This window comes from Bubalus kerabau, chromosome 4, assembly GCF_029407905.1.
Source record: "Bubalus kerabau isolate K-KA32 ecotype Philippines breed swamp buffalo chromosome 4, PCC_UOA_SB_1v2, whole genome shotgun sequence".
Lineage (NCBI taxonomy): Eukaryota > Metazoa > Chordata > Mammalia > Artiodactyla > Bovidae > Bubalus > Bubalus kerabau.
Genome location: NC_073627.1, coordinates 142,080,600 through 142,103,873, shown reverse-complemented (window position 1 = coordinate 142,103,873; position 23,274 = coordinate 142,080,600). Strand labels below are relative to the sequence as shown.

General features: G+C 42.7%; 1 long non-coding RNA gene across 1 annotated transcript; it reads left to right on the top strand.

The window, feature by feature from the left end:
• The first annotated feature begins 5,362 nt into the window (after nt 1-5,362).
• Nucleotides 5,363-9,270, top strand: LOC129651663 (uncharacterized). The gene is made up of 3 exons (XR_008714264.1): nt 5,363-5,709; nt 5,909-5,994; nt 7,331-9,270. It is a non-coding gene; the product is annotated as an uncharacterized LOC129651663 (long non-coding RNA).
• The last annotated feature ends 14,004 nt before the right edge of the window (nt 9,271-23,274 follow it).

Here is a 23,274-nt window from a genome sequence, read left to right as displayed (position 1 = left end):
GCAGCTGCTTTCCACCCAGACCTCAGGGAAGGAAACAGCGTGGGCCCCACGCAGTGGCAAAGGAGTTCTAGGATTCTGGGCCACTCACTACTCAATTCCTTTTCCCTGTTCCATTTTGCAAATTTATTTTGAGACCATCTATTTCAACTTTGTCATTTTTTAGAAGGCTGCTGGGACCTGGAGGTTTAAAGGGCTCATTTAGCAGTTTAAACCAGATCTTGGCCTGTATTGGAAGTCTTCCTGACTTTTCCCAGATGCTCTCAAGTTACTGACATCTCATTTAAGAATAAGGAATGGCATCAGTGCTAAATGCCACTTGCTTCTTGTCTTACCTCATAATATTTTCTTTATCTAAAGGTAGAATAGGAATAAAGGGATTTAGGCTTGTATGGGAAGCTCAGCTCTGTTCCACATTAGCTGTGTGACGGCTGGGGTAGTTATTTAACTTCTCTGGTCAGAATTTTATCATCTGTGAAACTGAGCTAGAAAGTGTAATCCCAGGTTGACTGTGAGGATTAAACAAGTATCAGTGTGAAAGGCTCAGGTACTCCGATGGTCTAGCACTCATCAATCCTAGTTTTCTCTACTAAACTACGACCCCCACCTGACCTGCGAGGCTTTAACGAGTATTCTCTTGAGTAACTTCTTTTTCCCTTCTGGTTTGGTTTCTCATATTTAAAACAAGAGCCTTGGGCTGGGTAATACCTAAAGTCCCTCTTAGTTGTAAGAGGGACTTACAACTTTTTAATTTAATTTTCATTTTTTTAAGGTTTTAAAAATAACATTTATTTCTGAAAGCTGACATGTACATAATAAGAAAACAAACAAACAAAAAAACAGGAAGCAAAAAAAGTCATCCATAATCACAAGCAATTTAGCATTTGCTGTGTGAGGGCCTTACAGCTTGCTTTAGGCCCTGGCTACTTAGCTCCTGTTGCTGTGTCCCCAGGGTTTCCTTTTTTTCCAAGACCAAAATTGGCAGATGAATTTTCTACAGCACAGAGATTCTTTACATCCCTGCCTTGACCCTAAAGGAAATTTTAAAAGAAGTCTGCATCTGCCTCACTTTATGCTGATTCTGGACCCATGGTGGGGAGCACGGAGAATAGCCGAATCTAGGGGTTTAAATGACATCATTGGAACTTTGCTTTGCTTGGTTCTGCTTTCCTGTGATGACTGTCTCCAGAGGGCAACAAAAGTAGCCATGGGCCTCAGAGAGAGAGCACAGTCCTTCTCCCTGACATTTCTGCCAAAGTAGAGAAAGGACCCTGACTCTTCTTAGGTCACATACTTGTCTCTGGACTAACCACTGTATCTCTTAGGAGGATGACGCTCTCTGGCCATCTTGAGGAACAGGGCCATCTTGAGGCGTGAGAGGCGGAGGGCTATAGGACTGATGGCCCCACTAGACTTAAATGGAACAGGGAAGAGCAGTTTACAAAACTGTATATATTTACCACTCACATGGGCTGCACACATCATCCCAGCACACTCATAGCTCCCTTCACCACATGCCATCATCCTGGGATCTGAGACTAAAGGAGGCACAGTCCTGGGCTTCTGGCAGCCACAAATTGACAGTTGACACAACCCCCTGCTCCCACCCCTGGCCTGTACTGTTTGCCTTGATTGGAGGAAAAACTATCATATTCAAGTTGAATAGTTACTAGCCAAGGACCTTTTGCAGAAACTTTTCTAGAAGCTGTAGGGTGTACTCTTAACACTGGCTAGCGTTGCCAGGGTCCTGAGTCACTTCCATGTCCTGGCTCCCCAGTAGACCACTGGTTTCTGCTGCTGTTTCATTGGTTGTATTCTGGGGTAGGAGGCCAGGGTCAGGGCAGAGGAAGGGGCTTTGGGAGTTGCCTAAAAAGTCAGTAGAGCAGCTGGATTTTTATCTGCTACTTTTTATCTGCATTTCCATTCTTGTTAACAACTTCTCTACGTTAGCAAATACCCAGAGGATTGCTTAGTGACTAGGGACTGGAAAAACCTTAACTTTTGCTTCTAATAAACCATGAAGGGGAAAATATTCGTGACAGAACAAGGGGAGGAAATAGGTCACATACTAAAGAGTGATCCCTCCAGCTTGTCAGGCATAAGACATACCCGAGATTTTGAAGAGAGGTCCCTCCCAATAGGCACCACTATCTGAATACCCAACCTGAGAATCTATTAGTGTATGTCTCACATGAATGAAAAAAGGTGCCTCTGCAAATGAAAGTTTTTAGCTCACAGCCACCCCTGACTCTGGGGCTCATGTAGGTCACAGATGTGCAGCCTAACAGGGTGGGGACCTTGTTTCTCATCAGAACATGAGGTTCTCTAGAACAGATGCTATTTCTTTAGTTCTCTGTTATGTACCCAATAAAATTCAGCGTACCTGCAACTTAATAGGATCCCAATAAAATTGGGATGAAGGAATGAAACCATGTGATACTCTGAAAAACACAGAGGAAACAACTGCTGCCGCCTCTGGGTTTAATGGTCAAGTGTGTGGTCTGTTGTGCGTCTGGCTTTTGGAAATGTTCTGATAGAAATCCTGCTGCCAGTCTGTGACATAGTATATCACATGGATCATAATTAGCGGAACATAAACATGTTAATGTTTTCTCATATAATGTTACAGATTATCGTTCTTGAGGTCTTCCATATCTTTTCTATGAAAGGTTGTTTTTTTAGAGGGTTTATTATCCTTGGCCACCAGAGGGCAGTCTTTGAACAGTAAAATTTTAATTTGTCCTTTATTCCAAATCTTTTTGGGAAAGAAGTTTTATGTAAGTCTTTTATACTTTATGTTTGCTTTTCTCTCTGTTTTTATTTTATTAAAAAATTATTTTTATTCTGTTTTTTCTGCAATTCTTTTATATTTTAGAATCAGTGTTTTAAAATAAAATATAGAGGGGTTTTTAAAATAGGCTCGTGTGTGTTTAACTGATCTCCTATTTAAGATAGAAGTTTGACAGAAAACCATGGTACAGGTAAGAATATAAAATGCACATGATTGATAAGGGGAGGCCATTTGGTTTGGGGTTAACTAGTCTAAAATTAGCTAGAGTCAAGGTTGAGGTCTGATTCTGGCATTTATCAGATGGGGATCTTGGACATGTCAAGTGCATGGTAGACACTGAAAAATATGCTAGTTCATTTCCTCCCATTTCTTAAGTTGATCCCAAGGTTAGTAACTTTTGTTCCTATCACATATATACCAGGAAGCAGCACTGGAAATAGACGCTTCTCCTGGGCATATCTTTGAAAAGTGTCTTTATTTTTATTTATTTATTTCTAATTGAAGGATAATTGCTTTACACTATTGTGTAAGTTTCTACCATACATCAAAATGAGTTCTTGAACCTCCCTCCCACCTCCTACTCTATTCCACCCCTCTAGTTGTCACAGAGCCCTGGTTTGAGTTCCTTAAGTCATACAGCAAATTCCTGAAGAAGTGAAGTGAAGTTGCTCAGTCATGTCCGACTCTTTGTGACCCCGTGGACTGTAGCCCGCCAGGCTCTTCTGTCCATGGGATTCTCCAGGCAAGAATACTGGAGTGGGTTCCATTTCCTTCTCCAGGGGATCTTCCTGACCCAGGGATCGAACCCAGGTATCCCGCATTGGAGGCAGACGCTTTAACCTCTGAGCCACCAGGGAAGTCCAGCAAAGTCCTACTGGCTATCTATTTTACATATGGTAGTGTATAGGTTTCCATGCTGCTCTCTCCATTCATCCCATGCTCTCCTCCCTGTCTGTCCTATGTCTATAAGTCTGTTCTTTATGTCTCCATCTCCTCTGCTGCCCTGCAGGTAGGTTCATCAGTACCATCTTTCTAGATTCCGTATATATGCATTAATATATTTGTTTTTCTCTTTATGACTTATTTCATTCTGTATAATAGGTTCTAGTTTCATCTACCTCATTAGCATAGACTCAAATGTGTTCCTTTTTATGGCTGAGTAATATTCCATTGGAAAAGACCATAATGCTGGGAAAGATTGAGGGCAAGGGGAGAAGGGGATGATGTGGGGTAAGATGGTTGGATGACATCACTGACTCAATGGGCATGAGTTTGCACAAACTCAGGGACCTAATGAAGGACAGGGAAGCCTGGTGTTCTGCGGTTCATGGGGTCACAAAGAGTCGGACATGACTTAGCGACTGACAACAATATTCTATTGTATATATGTACCACAGCTTCTTTATCCATTCATTTGTTGATGGACATCGAGATTGCTTCCATGTCCTAGCTATTGTAAATAGTGTTGCAGTGAACATTGGAGTACAGGTGTCTTTTCCAATTATGGTTTTCTTAGGGTATATGCCCAGTAGTGGGATTGTTGGGTCCTATGGTAGTTTTGGGCTTCCCTGGTGGCTCAAATGATAAAGAATCCACATGCAATGCAGGAGACCTCGGTTCAATCCCTGAGTTGGAAAGCTCCCCTGGAGGAAGGCATGGCAACACACTCTAATGTTCTAGCCTGGAGAATCTCCATGGACAGAGGAGCCTAGCAGGCTACATCCATGGTGTTGTAAAGAATCAGGCACAACTGAGCAACTAAGCACACACACACAGTAGATTTATTCCTAGTTTTTTAAGCAATCTCCATAAAGTGGCATTATGTTTACAGTGATGTTAATTCTCTGATGGTTCAGTATTAGAGGAAGCATTGTCAAAGTGAGATGAATGATCCAGAGAAGATGAAGGGCTATCTGTGCATTTTTCACAGGCTGCTGCTGCTGCTGCTAAGTCGCTTCAGTCCTGGGATTCTCCAGGCAAGAACACTGGAGTGGGTTACCATTTTCCTCCTCCAATGCATGAAGGTGAAAAGTGAAAGTGAAGTCGCTCAGTCGTGTCCGACTCTTCGTGACCCCATGGACTGTAGCTAGTTTCCCTCAAAGCCTTTTTCTGATAAATTAACCTAGCTTCCTCTCTGTCCTCCAGCTCTTCCATTACTTCTGTCTTTTAAGCAGGCAAAATAGGTGCCCCAACCTCAAATAATATCAAAATTTTAGAGCTGGAAAGAACTTGACAAACCAGGGCTCCTGAAATTTTGATGGAGTCACAAATTCTGAGAATTTGGTGAAAGCTGTGGACCCTCTCCATGTACATACTTTTTATACAAATCAAAAATATTTGGATTTCCTAGGGTAGAGGTTCTCAGCTGGGGTGTGTGTGTGTGTATGTGTATCCTTTAGACCCTCAGCTGGGGGGGGGTGTGTGTGTGTGTGTGTGTGTGTGTGTGTGTGTATCCCTTAGATTGCTTTGAACCATCTGGTAGGGCCTTTTTCCAAACCACATACCGAAATTCATTCTGTTACTAATGGGAAAACATCTAATACTCCTGTATTTTGGAGGCAGACAAATGTTTAATCTCTTTCCTTAAGAAGTTATTAAAATTCTTTAGTCTAGTAGCCTCTAATATCCCATTGAGTTGTTTGGGACACAGAAGTAATTGTTTTAACACCAGTGACAAACTTAAGTCTTTATACATACCAAGAATGCTGTTTTTGTTTTCTTTTTGAGGCCACTCAGCTTGTGGGATTTTAGTTCCCCAACAAGGGATTGAACCTGGGCCCTCAGCAGTTGTGAGCACAGAGCCCCAACCACTGGACCTCCAGGGAATTCTCTAAACACCAAGAATGTTTATATTCCTAAACTCATATTGAGACAATATATACTAAAATATTAATTGGTAATCTTCTCTGGATGATGAGGATGTAAGTAACTTAAATTTCATTATGTTGTGCATATTTCTAATTAGCTATTGTGAATATGTATTTGAGGATGTGAGAAAAGCCAACTTTTATTAAAAGTCATAGGTCACAAGGGAATGCAATCAACATTTAGTTATTTATATTAATAGCTGGCAAAGCCAAACATGGCCAATAATTTTAACAAGTCATATCCGTTCTTCAGGCTTCTACAGACTGAAAAACATCCTTCAAGGCCACATTCCAAGCCTTTAACAGGTTCACTTGCGCCTTAGAATGACACAAATGAAGGTAATTCACGTTCTGGATCTGATTTCTCTATCACTAGGTTTAGAAAAGTAGATCGTCTCTGTTTGCCCACAACCACAATCGCTTTTTGCAGAGATATCAACTACATTTTGTTCAGAACTGTTGTACACAGCAACTTCCTTTTTGTATTTACAAATGTTTTTCGGCAGCCATTGAAGTCCCACGATCTCTCTTGTGTGTTATGTTGATGTGGCACATTATTAATATATTAAGTTTCCAAGTATTGAACCATCCTTGAGTTTTGGGAATGAATCCTCTTGGTTCTTAAGGGCTACTTTTAGTGTTGACTTGGACTCAAGGAGACATTTTTGATGGTGTGGGAATGGGTGATAAAGTTTATAGATTAGTTCATGTGTGAGCACTTTGTGGTCTGGAAACCAGACTTCAGACATAAAGTATCATGAGAAGTGGAGTAGCAAATTAGACCTGAACATCAGGAGGAGAATGGTCAAGATTTTGGTTTTAGATATCCTTTGTGGCAAAGAGTTCAAGTAATCAGAGAAGTGGAGAGGTCACAAAAAGAAGTCAGAGAAGCTAAACCAATCTACTTAATGAGAAGGTGAACATTTGAGGAAGACCAACTCAGATGATAAATAATCTACTTTCAATGCCGCAGCCAGCCAGTATATATGTTATTGGCTCTTATACAGTTACTCTTCCAGATGAACCTTCCCTCCAACTTGCCAGATTTTATTTAAAAAATATCATTAGGCTTTTGACTTTGATGGTTTTTAATTTATCATTTAAAGGGAAGCATATTAACCATATTGGATTGTCAGAATGGATTCTGATGACAGGAGCTAGGTCTCTAGTGGACATTATAGGTATGTGTGTGTATGTATGTATAGAATGATGGTGGTGGTGGGAGATAAAACATGGAAGGCTTTCCTTTATAATGTCATTTCAATAGGCATTTTAGAGGAAAAAGCAAATTTAATTGGTGAGTCAGCTCTGATGAATTTTATGAGACAAAACAATGTATATTTAAAAAGGAGTCAAGGTCAAATGAGCCAATATAGTTTGATTTACATTAAAGTGTTAATATATTATAAAATCACTGAATGCACATTGAAGAGTTGCCATAGTAACAGTGATGTTCATGAAGTTATTTTAGATACCAGATTCTTGAATAATGGCATGCCTTTTTATTTACTTCAAGGCATCTTTAGTGCTCTCTCCTTCTCTCCCTTGTCTCCTCAGAGGATAGAACACAGGACAGGGACCTGTACCTGGTACAATTCTTTGATTTCAATTATTGGATTAAAAATTTGAAATCAATTTAAATTCATTTAAGTAAAAAAAGCATATTTATTGATAGGATCAAAGGATGGTTCACAGAGTTGAAGGACTGTGAAAGAGGGGGTCTTCAGTGGAGTCAGGATTATGGAGCAACTCTAAGAACCTGGGAAGCAGTAATCATGACATAGCCTCCTCAGGGCAACCAGGACGAGGAGTGAACTTGTATCGTTTTTGGTATTGTATCCCTTTGTTCAAGGCTCCAATTCTAGGAAGTTTCTGATCTGCCTGGTTTACAAAAAATGTGTACATCACCCTCTCCCTCCACACACACACATTTGTTTTTCTTGTAGAAAGGATTCTTATGAAGAGATTCTCATAGTGGTTTACAACCTCTTTCAGATTATGAATCCTGAGCCACAGGTAATAGACCAGAGATGGCCATATAAGAAATGCCAGTTTCGAATGGAGAAGCACCTTGTGCTTGAGCAGGTCTACTTCTATGTGCAGGTTTCTCAAAACTTGTCTTTCTGTGGGATTTTCTTTCACACTCATGCATCTGTGTTTTCTTGCTGTCTTGTCTTGTTTTTCTTCATTCCTGAATTTTCACTAGTGAATTTCATTCATGAGGGTGTTCTGTTTTCTTCCAGAGACCTCTACTGTGGCACCTCCCCCAGCCCTTCCTCCCTCATGGACAGTGTCCAGAATGTTATATATTTTTGAACCCCACTTTCCCCCTTTCCTTCTTTCCTATTTCCTTAGTGTATTCTTTTTAAGTCTGGCTAAATATGAAAACTCTTCCCAGAAGAGTGATGGCTTGTGGAGCATAGTTGCTCCCCTGTAGCACACACCCACAGCATGAGGCTGAGCTGTCCCATCCCACCTGCAGACTTATGAATGTGAGAATAAATGCTTCTTGTTGCATGCCTCTCTGTTTTGGGTCAATCTGTTAAGCAGCATTTTAGGGGCAATAGTTAACTGTTACATTACTTTTCTAGCAAATGTATTTTCATTTAAACTGGAGTATTCTGGAGTTCGTGCCTTAATCTTTGTGCATATTTCATAGTCTCTTGCAGGGTAGGGGCTTCCCTGGTGGCTCAGATGGTAGAGAATCTGCCTGCAGATTCTGCGGGAGACCTGGGTTCTATCCCTGGGTTGGGAACATCCCTTGGAAAAAGGAACGGCTGCCCACTCCAGTATTCTGGCCTGGAGAATTCCATGGACAGAGGAGCCTGGCAGGCCATAGTCCATGGGGTCGTAAAGAGTTGGACATGACTGAGTGACTTTCACTTTCGGGCTTCTCTGGTGACTCAGCTGGTAAAGAATCCGCCTGCAATGCGGGAGACCTGGGTTCGATTCCTGGATTGGGAAGATCCCCTGGAGAAGGGAACAGCTACCCATTCCAGTATTCTGGCCTGGAGAATTCAATGGACTATATAGTCCATGGGGTTGCAAAGAGTCGGACATGACTGAGCAACTTTCACTTTCACTTTGCAGGGTAGGCAAAAAATGCTGAGCAGAAGGTATTTTCTGGGGTTCTCTCCGTATATACCAAGGGGCAAAAACCTACTATGTGCATGCTGGTTTCACACACTAAATAATGAGTATTTTTGTTAGAGAAGTGAAGCAGATTCTGGAAAGCCTTTATACACCACGTAATTATCCAGAGTTTTTCCCTGCTGAGCACATTGTCATCATGATTCTAGTATAGACTGAACTGTGGCTCTGGTTAGTATAAGCTCCTTTGATGGGCTCTGGAAACTTTGCTTAATATACTTGCCAGCAGATTTCCAGGCAGAAGTATTCCAAGGGGAAAGTATCAGCACTTTCCTGGAATTGTCCTGTCTATGAGGTCAACTTTGAGTTCAAAACTCTAGTTTGTTTGTGTTTTATGTCTATAAAAAAGTTAGTGTTTATTAAGAATCCCCTTATTTGTGGCAGCAGATAGTATATAGAGGAGTGCTTATCTATCATCCATGTCTTCCAGGAGCTCATTCTTTGAGAAGACAGCATGAATTTTATTTTAACATCGTTATTGTTTTTTATGCTTATGAAAAATCTGCTTCTTATAAAATAGTCAAACACATAAGTAAATGACATTGAAAGTAAAAGTCTCAGCAGTTCTACACCTTAGGAAAATGGTTCCTGATTCCTTAAGATATTTTTTCTCAGTTCAGTTCAGTTCAGTTGCTAAGTCGTGTCCGACTCTTTGCGACCCCATGAATCGCAGCACGCCAGGCCTCCCTGTCCACCACAAACTCCCGGAGTTCTCTCAGACTCACGTCCATCGAGTCAGTGATGCCATCCAACCATCTCATCCTCTGTCGTCCCCTTCTCCTCCTGTCCCCAATCCCTCCCAGCATCAGAGTCTTTTCCAATGAGTCAACTCTTCGCATGAGGTGGCCAAAGTACTGGAGTTTCAGCTTTAGCATCATTCCCTCCAAAGAAGTCCCAGGGCTAGGCATATGCAAACATATGCTTATTTCTTTTCTTTTTTTTTTTTTTTTACAAAAATGGAGTTACACTATAAATGCCATTTTGCAGCTGTTTTTTTCTACCTAACAATATATTTCAGATGTCTTTCTTGTTAGCTGTTATTCTAGTTTTGTTATTTTTTAATTTTATTTAAATTTTTAAAATGTTTATTTAATTTTCTTCACAGAACTATTTGTAAAGTGATTCTCTTGGAGGCATAATTTTGTTTTCTTTTCAAGGATTGTATCCTAAAGCAACATAATTGGTTTTTTGTAACTGCTGAAAGCAGTAAGAACTTAGAAGAAAAAAAAATGTTGGATAACCAAAGTCAGTGCTAGCAGGTCCAGGTGATAGAAATTCACAATCTTGACTCAGGAATGGACCTTAGTCTGAGCCAATTTTTTGCTTTTACTTCACACTCAATTTTTTTACCTTAGGATAAGCCCTTAGTTGAAGTTAGAGGGGAGATGAATTGCTAGAAGCCTGTGTGATGAGGGCAGCAAGAAGTGACAGGTGCCATTCTGTTTGAAGGAAGAATTCAGAAAGAGACACTTCAAAAGATCCAACAGTTTGAAAAAAAAAAAGAGCCATCTAGATAATTTTATTGATAGTATAAAGTATCAGTTGTTTTTTAGAGTTCCTGACTGCAGTCCTAGGAAGAGAGCTTATATTCATCAAACTCCTGAGCCATAGGAAATGTTTCATTATTGATCTTTCTGTTGAAACAGGAAAATTATTATGCATAAATATGTGTAAAATTAAAAACTTAAGTGTTTAAAGGACAAGCTCCCATTATAGGAAGAAGTTAATAGGGAAATTCTTTCTTTGCCTATTGAATAAACGCAATCATCTGTTCTTTTTATAAACCCAATCGTCTGTTCTTTTGGTCGGGGTGGGGAAGCAACGTGAGCCCCCTTCCCAGGCTTCCTTGCAATTCGGTTGGCCTTGAGACTGAGCTGAATCAAGGGAGTGTGAGCAGAAGTAAAGGGCACCTTGATCAGATCTGGCTCATAAACAACATCCTTCTTCATTTTCTCTCGTCTGCTGTTGGGACTCTGATGTTCAGGGCAACCTGAAAAGCCAAGTGGTGTAGATGGCAAGGGCCTCCATCAACCTGGCTTCTCTTCTTTCTCCTTATCCCAGGCTGATTGGACTTCTAAATAAGCAAGAAAGTAGTTTTCATTTTGTTCAGCTATTGAGAAAATAGATTTCTCTTTCTTTACAAATGTATTACTTCCACTAATATAGAGGAACATAGTCCTACCCCAGGGAATCTGTGGAGATAGTCCAGCTCCACTTGATTATGTTTGTGTGAAATCTGATTACTACTAAAACGTGTTGACAGATGAACCTGATGATACCTTTGACACAGTGTCTTGCCCATTGTCCAATCCAATGACTGATGACTAGAATCCTGCAGGAAGCCCAGTTTTCTAGGTTTGGGCATCACTAAGTCACTGGTTTTGGTCTTGAATGGGATCTCAGATGTCCTGGCAAACTTCAGTCTTACAACTCTTGCAATTCCTGGAAATAGTCTGATTCACATCTTCCTTGATGACTTCCAATATAGTTTTGTAACTTTCAATCTATATCCTCCACATTTCTTCTTATATTATTCCTAGTGGTTATTCTTTATATGTAAAGATATTCTGTTGGCAATAGGAGTGTGATTTATATTTTTCATCTGTTGCTAATATAAAGTTAGTAACTTGTTTCATAACTAGCTCCTTAGTGAACAGTCTGATTAATTCTAATTAGTTCTGATTGATTTTCCAAAGTTTTTAGACAGATCATCATATGTTAATTCTCTCCTCTCTCTGATAGTAATACTTTTGTTTTTCATTGCCCTCTTCTCACTCCCATTTGTCAAAATATTCAAGGCAGTGTTAAATGATAGTTGTAATATTGTATATCCTGGTCTTCACCCTAAAACATATCTATATAAGAGGTTTGATTTCTCATTTTCTGTTTTTCTATTCAGGGATATATGAATTTTGTTAAATGAAGGGAAATTGTTCTCTAAGTTTAATGCTCTATAATGGATTACAGAACATGGAAATTATCTGTACCTTGAAAATGTGTTATTTTCAAATTATGTCTACTGAGGTGTTAGAAAATCACATAGATCTTCATTAGGAAAAAGGAAAATTGTAAGAACAGAAATAGGATTTTCCTCTTTAAGAACGGAAGTTAGCTTAACAGTAAAGTGCTCATTAGCTAGATTTTAAAGGTTCAAGAAAACTCTCCAAGATAAGTGCATTTGCTTTGATTGAAGTATTCTCCAGCTTCTGCCCCAAGGAGAAGATAAGAACTTTTCTAGTCCTAAAAAAATCCTGTTAGTTCTTTTCCTGTAGCTCACAATAAAGCCTTTGTTTCATCATTATCTCTGGCACCTATGAACTATTGTTTAGAAAATTATATTGTTATTATTTTAAACTCATGTTTCTTTTTTTAAAGATTTTTTTTGATGTGGACTTTTTTATTAAAAAAATAACAGTCTTTGTTGAATTTGTTACAGTATTGCTTCTGTTTCATAATTAGCCCCCTAGTGAACAGTCTGATTAGTTCTAACTAGTGGTTTTTGGTTTTTTGGCCGTGAGACATGTCAGGGAGGCCTGTGGGATCTTAGCTCCCCAACCAGGAATCGAACCCCAACTCCCAGCATTGTAAGGCAAAGTCTTAACCACTGGACTAGCAAGGAAGTCCCAGAAAATTTTATTATTTATTAGTGGTTTTTATGAAGAGAAATAATGAATGGCTCAAACATTGTTCAGTGTTGTAATGATTCACAATAAATTTCCAAGAGCTTCCTTAAAGGTGAATTGTAACCAACTTTTATATAAAAACACATTCCTGATTTCTTCTTCAACAGTAGATTAAAAAAAAAAAACTCTTTGCCCTCTGAAACTTAAACACAATGCAATAAATAATAGAGTGAATAATTACATGCTCATAGACAACACCAAATTGCGATGTAAACTGAACTCGTTAAGTCCGTATACAAAATGGATTTAGTATAAGCTTATTTGGCCCACGTTGAGAACTAGGTGCACACTTCTTAGTTATGGGCATCACCCACTTTCCTCAGTCCTGTGCTCTGCCCACCCTCTTCAACCCACTCCTCCTTTATGAGAAACTCAATTGCAGAGAAACCCACTCAGCCTCATCTCGAGTTAATTAACTTCCTTGACTTTCTTTTCCCTCTCCATCATTTGCCCTCCCCAGGACTAAGCTTGAAGGCAGGTGAGGTCACTTGTGTTTAGCCTTAGGTTTTTAATTAGGAGAATAAAAGAAATAGAGGATAGTCTGTTAGGTTTAAGAGAGTGTTCAGTGGACAAAGGGAGTGTAGCTCAGGGCAACTTGAAAAATCTTTTTTCCCTCTGGTGTGTTCTGAAGTTCTTCTTGACTCTGTAAGAATACATTTTTTTAGCCTGATGTGGGCACTTGAAGGAGCCCCAAGTCAGTGAAGGGTGGAAAAGGCTTGTTTCACCCCAACAGCCTCTCTCCCATCATTGAAATTCTCCTCACATATTAGTCTGGTTATTTTCTTTTGCATTTTCAAAAGGCATCTATGGCATGAGTCTCATTACAGTAAGAGGCTCATTATAAGAATGTGCCAGATTGCAAAGTATTTTCCCCCTCTAATGGCAGATTCAAAAAGTTAAAATTGTAGTGATTCAATAAGCTTTACAGCATGATTTTTGAAGCCCCGTACCAATTTTTTGTTAATATAAACTGGAGTTTTTACCATAAAATTAATTAAAATTGTTATTTAATTCAAGCGTTCTCAAATTTAAAGCAATTGTCCCTACAGAGTTGTACTCTTCAAACTGAAATGAAAGTTACCATCAGTTCAGTTCAGTTGCTCAGTTGTGTCCGACTCTTTGCGACCCCATGAATCACAGCACGCCAGGCCTCCCTGTCCATCACCACTCCTGGAGTTCACTCAAACTCACGTCCATCAAGTCGGTGATGCCATCCAGCCATCTCATCCTCTGTATCCTCTGTCGTCCCCTTTTCCTCCTGCCCCCAATCCCTCCCAGCATCAGAGTCTTTTCCAATGAGTCAACTCTTCGCATCAGGTGGCCAAAGTACTGGAGTTTCAGCTTTAGCATCATTCCTTCCAAAGAACACCCAGGGCTTATCTCCTTCAGAATGGACTGGTTGGATCTCCTTGCAGTCCAAGGGACTCTCAAGAGTCTTCTCCAACACCACAGTTCAAAAGCATAAATTCTTCGGCGCTCCGCTTTCTTCACAGTCCAAGTCTCACATCCATACATGACCACTGGAAAAACCATAGCCTTGACTAGATGGACCTTTGTTGGGAAAGTAATGTCTCTGTTTTTCAATATGCTATCTAGGTTGGTCATAACTTTCCTTCCAGGGAGTAAGCGTCTTTTAATTTCATAGCTGCAATCACCATCTGCAGTGATTTTGGAGCCCAAAAAAATGAAGTCTGACACTGTTTCCACTGTTTCCCCATCTATTTGCCATGAAGTGATGGGACCAGATGCCATGATATTCGTTTTCTGAGTGTTGATGAGATTTAAGCCAACTTTTTCACTCTGAAAGAGATGGGAATACCAGACCACCTGACTTGCCTCTTGAGAAACCTATATGCAGGTCAGGAAGCAACAGTTAGAACTGGACATGGAACAACAGACTGGTTCCAAATAGGAAAAGGAGTACATCAAGGCTGTATATTGTCACCCTGCTTATTTAACTTCTATGCAGAGTACATCATGAGAAACACTGGGCTGGAAGAAGCACAAGCTGGAATCAGGATTGCCAGGAGAAATATCAATAACCTCAGATATGCAGATGACACCACCCTTATGGCAGAAAGGTACCATAAATGGATGCAAAAAGGGAGTCGCAAACACAGGTGCTGCTTTACTACTCGTATGTGAAGTATGTGGGATGTGTATGCATGTGTGTGTGTGATTTGTGTGGCATGGGTGTCTTGTAGTATATGTGTATTTATGTGGTGGGTGTGTGGTTTGCGTGTTGGGTATATATGTGTTATGTATATGTGGATTGTACATGTGTGTGTATTTATGTTGTATTTTTTGATGATGAGTGTGTATCGTTTGGTGTAAGTGCATGGTTTGTGTAGTATGTGTATGTGATGAATATAGTATGTGTGTGTGTGGTGGTTTGCAGGGAGCTGAGACCCTGAGCTTAGAGTTTTTATTTTAAAAGTATCTCTGCATTGAGATCAATTGGTAAAGTCTTTTCAAATGTTTCATTTCCCCAGAAATTATTTGGAACATGTTTTCTTAAGAACAAATGTTTATTTTTCAGGAAGAAACTTCAAATGTTATAGACTGCTTGAAGTGAAAATGATCGCTGCAGTACTTGAGTCTCAGCAGACCCTGTAGTTTAATTTAGCAATCAAAGGCACTTGCATTCAGTTATTATGCTCAGAGCTTCCAGAGATCCCATCTCCTCTGCTTCTGACATGAAAGTCCATTTCCCCTGTTCTGTTGCAACCATTTCTTTCTCTCCAGAGGCAGTTGTGGGGGATGAGGTGCTTATTTTGGCATCTGTCCTCACTGACCCTGTGCCATCTCCTGGGAGACAGTGTAGGTTAGAGGCTAAGCACGAAAGCTCTAGAGTAAGAATGCATGGGTCCAAATGCTGGCTCCACCAACTGGGTGAGAGCTTCATCTTGATGAGTTTCCTCCTCTGTGAGATGGGGTAACATGGTTACTTACCCTGCAGGGTTGTAGGAAGGCTTTCATGAGATAATGATGTAAACATAGTGCTTGGGAGACACTAAAAGTTCAGTGAACACAAACTTTGGTGACGAAGTGGGTCTTGTATGGATCTGGCCGTGCCTCTATAGGTATAGGAGAAGGAGAAGCTGTTAGTGGACCATTTCTTCCAAGATTTATGGTGAATTTATTCTATTTGGCCTGCATATACCAACTATATACCAAGATTTATTATGAATGACCTCTCAGCTCTTGCATCTGATTTGTTGGTGGGGTAATGAATGCTTAGAAGGGATTTTTGAAGATGCCAGTGGTTCCAGGTCTGGTCCAATGTTAGGGCAACAAGTCTTCCAAGCAAAATTGCTCTCCCTCACATGTTGCAGCTAGCCTACCATCTGTTCCCTGCTCTGGAATAGGTAAGTGTCTCAGCACTGGTGAACTGTACTTTGACAGCATTAAAACCTCCCAAAATTCTGGCATGTTATATAAGTTACTCTGACTAACATGCAGTTATTTGGCACAATTTTCAGATGAAACTTCACATTTTGTCCCTGCCATTTCGGGACCCCTCTGTAGACATTAAAGTTTGAGCAGTGTATCCAGTAGAAGGTTCTGGGTGCAGAAACAGAGGGTGTGGATGTGGGGCATCTGGTTTACATTTTTGCTTTTTCCATATGATTTAGTGGGAGGGTCTTGGCCCTTCTCTTGGTGGAGGAATGCAAATTGTAGATTCTGGAGACATGTCAGGTGGTTGGGTGGGGATACCTACATAGAAATACCCGGAAACTTAAGACCTTGTACTTGTCTAGCACTGCAGCTGCTCCTAAAGAGTTTTGTGAAGACGTGGAGTGTCCAAGAGCTAGAAAGAGGCCAGTGGGGACCGTTGCTGTGTCCACCATACCAAGATCCACTCATCGGAGAGGGGGCAGCCCTGCCAGGTTTCTATAAGAACTTACATCTCCCTGTCTCTCTTTTTCCTGTCTTGTCTCCCTGACTGCAGTCTAGGGCTCACAGGACCATCTCTAGGATTCCCTCTTCCAGGCAGTTCTCAAGCAGTACTAATGAGAAAGCCTTCGGCTTTAATCCCAAATTTATCCCACCTCCCCTCAACCCCATTCACTTTGCCAAAGGGTTTTCATTGTTTCACCAGTAAGATTTGGATCTACATTGGTAGAAAAATGGGTGCACTGTAAACCAACTACACTTCAATTTAAAAAAGGATGCCTAACCCAACAGAACGAGCAATAATATGAATAAGCAAGTCACAGAAAAGGAAACTTTATTTTAAAATGAGTAGCTGAAAACAATAAACAAAGACAGTAAGAGAGTAAAATGTCAGTTTTACCTGCCAGAGTGGCAAACATTCAAAAGGACAACTACATCCAGACTGATGGTCTCATGGGAACTGGGTTTTCTTGGAGACAGTGAGAGTTGCTGCTACCATCAGCCTGTTTATATTAACACTGGCATGACATATTCTCTTTTACCTTACAATCCCAATTTCAGAATCTCTTATACCAATAAAAGGTTAACAGTGAAGGTAGTTTAATATTTGTCTAGTTCCATGAAAAGCAACTCAAGAGAGACTAGCATCAGATCTTTTCGCAAAGAGATCCTATTTGGGAAAATAAGGGAAACACAGTGGATGGAGTGAATGTTTCTGGACTTAGGGAAGCCCTGAAACAGCGGTCAGGATGCCTCTGCATCAGCTCTAGGCTAATTTTATCACTTCTGATTTTATTATCCATTATTTTTTATGACTGAATACACCCAAATTATAATTAGAGCCTGGAGAGTGATTCTTAATTATAGGCCATGGAGTATTTACTGCTCTCATCCATTTCTAGCTTGTTCCACTTCCATCAGCGGTAGCTAAACTGCCACGCTGCTGGCACAGAGCTGGACCGTGGTGGTGGTGATATGCAAAAAAAAGACACCACCTAGCCAGGGAGAGATGGTGGGCAAAGCAGAAAGAGATGAGCTGCTGCTGCTGCTAAGTCACTTCAGTCATGTCCGACTCTGTGCGACCCCATAGACGGAAGCCCACTAGGCTCCTCTGTCCTTGGGATTCTCCAGGCAAGAACACTGGAGTGGGTTGCCATTTCCTTCTCCAATGCATAAAAGTGAAAGAGATGAGAAAATAAACGTAAAGTTCTTTACTTTCTCCTTGCCCCCTCCCTGATGGTTCCCCCACTCCAAGAAAAAAAAAATCAAGCCCCAAACCCCAAACCTGACTGCCTAAGTCCGTGATAGAAGAAAAATGACTTAACAGCAGTGTCTGCCAAAAAGATGATGAATTCTATATGAATCAACCAAGTGACTCAGCAGCTAAATAAAAGCTTATCTCGAGTGTGCCGGCAAGGGAGCAGGTGGTCCTGCTCTGGCCTGTGGTCAGTCCTCACCGGTATTGGCAGGCCCAGGGCTCAAGAGTGGTAACGTGCAGAAGGCCAAAGGATTGGGGAAGAATTTACAAACAATGACAGAGCAGGCAGCGACAAACCTGGGGAAATGCTGGGAGAAATGACCAGATGCCTTCGAATAGCTGAAGGGCTAGCAGTGGGGAGATGGATTGGGTTTTCTCTGTGTGATTTCAGAGGACAGAGCTGGGTTTGAGACTGTCCCTTGCAGGAGACAGGCTCTGACTTCACCAAGTTCTATGGACAGTTTTCTAGATGATTTTGTGCATGTAGGTAGTGAGCTCCCAGTTACTGGGAGCATCCAAACAAAGGCAGGATGACTACCTGATGGGAATGTGGCAGTGGTGGTGGTGGTTGGTGGGGAGTTGAGAATCAAGTGGTGGAATCTAAAAAAAAAAAAGGTACAAGAGGACTTCCCTGGTGGTCCAATGGTTAAGACTTTGCCTTCCAAAGCGGGGAGTAGAAGTTCGATCCCTGGTTGGGGAACTAAGATCCTATACGACCTATGGCCAAAACATAAAACAGAAGCAACGTGGTAACAAATTCAATAAAGACTTAAAAACAAATTTAAAAAGGATACAAATAAATGCATCTACAAAACAGAAATTGAATTATAGATCTAGAAAACAAACTTATGGTTGCCAGGGATTAAGGGGAGGTGGGATCAATTGGGAGATTGGGATTTACATATACACACTATTATATATAAACTAGGTAACAAATAAGGACCTACTGTATAGCACAGGGAACTGTTCAATACTCTGTAATGACCTGTATGGGTAAAGAATGTAAAAGAGTGGATATAAGAATATGTGTAACTGAGTCACTTTGCTGTACACCTGAAACTAACACAACATTGGAAATCAACTACAGGTCAATAAAAGCTAAAAAGAAAGAACCAACTATTGGGTGAGGGCTGCACCAACTGGCCTCCGTGATCTATTTAGACTGTTTAAAATCCAGTCATGCATTTACGGTGCACTCTTTTCCTTCAAGTTTTATCTTCTGAGCCTTGTATGCTTAAGAGCTGGAGTCATCAAGTAATTCCTCCCAGAGGACCACAGCTGAAGCTGTGAATCACGTTCTTTTCTCCCAATCCTGTCTTCTCCTCCCTTCCCCTACTTCAGCTGACTAAGGCAGATCTCCTTGCCTTGTCCTCCAAAGTCTGATTTTTTAAAATATAATTATTACAGATTTGTGCCTCCTGTATTGGATGCTGGGGGAGTCGCAGAACAGAAAAGTTACAAGGAGCATGCTCACAGAAAATCCTTTTGGCCTTGGGCATTGATAGGATGCTAAACAGGAGGCAGTTTCCATAGAAAATGTAGCTGTTACTGATAATTAGACTTTTTCAGGAAGATAAAGTGAAGCTTTAAAGGAGAAATACTATTGCAAATTCTGGCTGGATTTTTTTCTTTTCCTTTTGGGCTGATGATCTTCTCACACTTGGCATTGCTCCTGGTGAGGTTGAAGAGGACCTCAGAGATGATACATTCCAGATTCCTTGCTGTCCAGAAGGAAGAAACTGAGAACTGAGGAGCGGGGGTGGAATGTGAGGATTAAATCTTTGGTCTGGCCAGGGTCACCCAGAGCCTCAGGACAGAGCTGAGACTGCGTCAGAATTCCTTGCAATGCCCCACCCCCACTTGCCCCCTGTTTTTCACATCCCTAGAAGCTCCCTCTATGCTCCTTCCTGAAAAGGTGGGAGGGGGGTTTCTAGTTGCCCCTGGACCTTGAGCAACCAGAGACTGGATCTGAAGCTGTATGTTGAAAATTATGAGCAGGAAAACTCAGCCCCTGGCCATACAACTCTCCTCTGAGCCCCTCAACTTGCTGGTTCTCAGTTGGCGAGTGAACCATACTGCCCACACCTGCCCTGCACCCCCATCTGCCCTGCACCCCCATCTCCCCCCAGCCAGCACAAGAACCACACTCAAGCCCTTAGACCTTTCTCTCAGGGCTCAAACATCCTGGGTCAGAATGCCTGACTGTTTCTTACCCAGGAAGTATTAATGGCTATGCCTGTGAAGCTTCTGGGTTGGTCCTTTCCCTGCTAGGGGGTGGCATGACTGCTCTCACCCCTCTGCCCCATCAAAGCCCCCTGCCACAGGAAGTCTGTTGGCAAGCTTCCTCCTGCCAGCAGAGGGAACTTGGGGCTGATCAATGAGTTCCTTTGCAAATAGGATCAGCAGCATAATCTGTGAGGCTCCATGCACGATGAAAACGCAGGGCCCCTTGTTCAAAAACTATTGAGAATTTCGACTTAGACAGTAGCTCATCAAACAATGCATGGGGCAGCAGGGTCCCGTGTTCATGAAACCCACCTGGTTTGGCTGGGTCTCAAGTGGATGGGGACAATATTTACTTCAAGTGTGGGACTCAAAGAGCCAGGGAGACCTTCTAATTTTCCAAATGAATGTTCTGTTCATCCCTAAGAACCTGTTTCTGTTTCCTGCAGTCTAGCAGGTCTTCCAAGGGACCACCAGGTCACTGTAGTGGTTTGGGAAGCCATCATTTTATACTTTCTGTGTTGCATCACAACATCCCTCTCCTTCACACCCCCGATATTTCTGATGCTGTTAAATGGAGCCGGAGGAGTGGCACATAAGAATAATTAACTTTCAACCGGGCAGCGGAACTGTGAGGTTTTATTTGGGAGTAGGGACCAGGCAGGGGCGCGAAGCATCCCTCCACTCCTGCGGAGCTGGGCGCTCGCCCTGCATGTTAACTCAGGCTCTCCCCTCCTGGGGCGCCGTGCCCCAGCTCTGAGCCCCTTGGGTGCGACCCCGCACCCCAGCGTCTGTCTCCGCCCGAGCCTTTCGCGGTGCCAAAGCGCCCCCCTATGCCTCTCGCGCCGGGTGCTGCACCTCACCCACCTCCCCAAATGCCCACCCCCCGCATCTCCGCACCGCTTCCCGCGCCGGCTTCCGGAAAGCTCTCGGTGCTTTCTACGGCATTCTTTGGGCGTCCTGCAGGTTTGGAGCCATTCCCAAAGTGGGTGTATACGCAGCGGAGCGCTATAAACACGGGAGCCTCACCGTGCAGTGCACGCGGCGTCGCCAGAATCTTGTGGGCGGCGCTGACGGGTGAGACGTCCTCACTCTTCCAGTCCCCTGCGCTGAGCTCCGCCGCCGGGAAGATAAGCGTAGGGGTGGGGGTGGGGGGCCGCCAGGCGAGGAGAGGATGGTCGCTGGTAGTCCCCGGGCTATCAGAGGGGGCGCTTTGGGTGGAGTCGGAAGATCCAGGGAAGGGAAGTGGCTGGAGCCCCATCGCCAGGGAACCGAGTTGGGTACCGAAAATTGTGGGGTCGGCGCACAGGCAGGGACTCGGGAGCCCCTTTGTTCATGAACTCCAATCACAATTCTGTGGGGTAAACGGGATAGATGTTAGTGAACCTCCTTTTGTGAAGATGGAGAAACTGACATTTGGAGAACTGACGCTACTGCTGGAGTGGCAGAGCTGCTTCCTAATGCACCAGAGTACATCAGAGAAACGTCACACAACCTCCATCAGGTTTCAGACATCTGATTCAAACTGTCACATCTTATAAATGAAAATCTGGAAGGATAAACAGAAAAATCTCCAAAGATAAACAGAAAACACGTATCAGAATTGGGATTAGAACCCAAGTCTTGACCTTTCAGAATTTCTGGACCTATTGAAAAAAGAAGCTGATTATTACTATTTAAGAGTGGTGTTAGGAATTTAAGAGTAAGTACTGGTATTATACGGAGAAGGCAATGGTACCCCACTCCAGTACTCTTGCCTGGAAAATCCCATGGATGGAGGAGCCTGGTAGGCTGTAGTCCATGGGGTCGGTAAGAGTCGGACACGACTGAGCGACTTTTCACTTTTCACTTTCATGCATTGGAGAAGGAAATGGCAACCCACTCCAGTGTCCTTGCCTGGAGAATCCCAGGGATGGGGGAGCCTGGTGGGCTGCCGTCTATGGGGTCGCACAGAGTCCGACACGACTGAAGCGACTTAGCAGCAGCAGCAGCAACTGGTATTATAACAGGATGCTTTTGAAAGTTCGTTATAATAATAGTTGGAAAATACAGACAATTTAAAAGATCAGCCATGTGGGATGGCAAAATAAGGTACACCAGATAAGAGACTATTAACAGCTGCAAAACTGTGCTTTTAGAGTGTATTTGAAGATAGTGGATGTAAAGAATCCAATTGTATGCAAACGCACAGAAAAGAGGAAAGATACCACAGTGCTAATGGTTGCCTCTGGAGGGTGTGAATTACAGGCGAATTGCTTTGTTTTTCTTTTTGAATGAGTTTGCTGTATTTGGGGAGGGAGTAGGAGAGGAGCTTGGGCTTTGGGCTTTGAACCCTGCAGCTTACTCTGCGTGACAGTGCCTTCCCCATGGCTTCCTCTGAGGAAAGGAGAGCCTTTGAGAGGCTTGTTTAGTCAGAGCAGTTGGCAACCAGTTGCCCTAGTCTGAAGATGGGAGGGGAGGGGAGTCAGTGCAAAGGGAGGGCAATTTGGCTGCACAGCCACTGTTCTCGTACTGCCCTTGGGCTAGTATCAATATCATCTGCAAGCTTGTTAGCACTGCAGTCTCAGAATCAGAATCTGGTGTGATAACAAGACTCCCGGCTAATTCCCAGGTACTTTAAAGGAGTCCGCAGCAGGGAGGGACCACAGGTGGCCTCTGTGTGCCTGCTTCCTTTCCTCTGTCCCTCTCTCTACGTGCCACCTCCTCCCACTTCCCCAAAAGATACTGTGCCAGTGCCCACAATTGGTCCTATGTCTATTTTTAAAGGAGTCAGAATTTGCAATGATGACATAAGACCCTTGTGTTTACAGAACACATTCACATCTCTGAGGTCTGTATTACGTCCATTTTACAGATGGAGAAACTGAGGCTCAGATATCAGTGACTTGGTGTCAAGGAAAGAACACTGGGCTGGGGGATTGGGAGGGCTGGGTTCTCATCCTGGGGTTGCCACCAGCTTGTTGCAGGCCTTGGGGAGCCCCAGCCTGTTTGTGGGTTCTGCCTTACCTCTGAGGTGATTGGGTGGGAGACAGGTCCCTGTCCCAGCTCTCAGCTCCATGACTCCCATGGTCCCCAGGCTCCTGATGGGAGATCCTGTACTGACCCCTGGGTTTCCGGACTCCTCATCCAGCGCTCCTGCCTTTGGCTTCCCTGCGTCTCTTTTCTTCAGGACCCAATGCCCTGTCTTCCAGTCACAGCCTATTTCAAAGGCTGGGGTATGATTTCTACAAAGCCTTCACTTATGGGGGAGGAGTGCTCTGCTGGAGGGGTGTTTCTCTCTGGTTTTCTCTCTCTGGCATGACAAAGCCTCTGTCTGTGCTCCAGGCGTTTCAGGCCTCATTGAGCAGCAGGGGCAGTGTCTGGCAGACCTGAACTAGCACCTTGGCTTAGCCGCCCACCCACCATCTC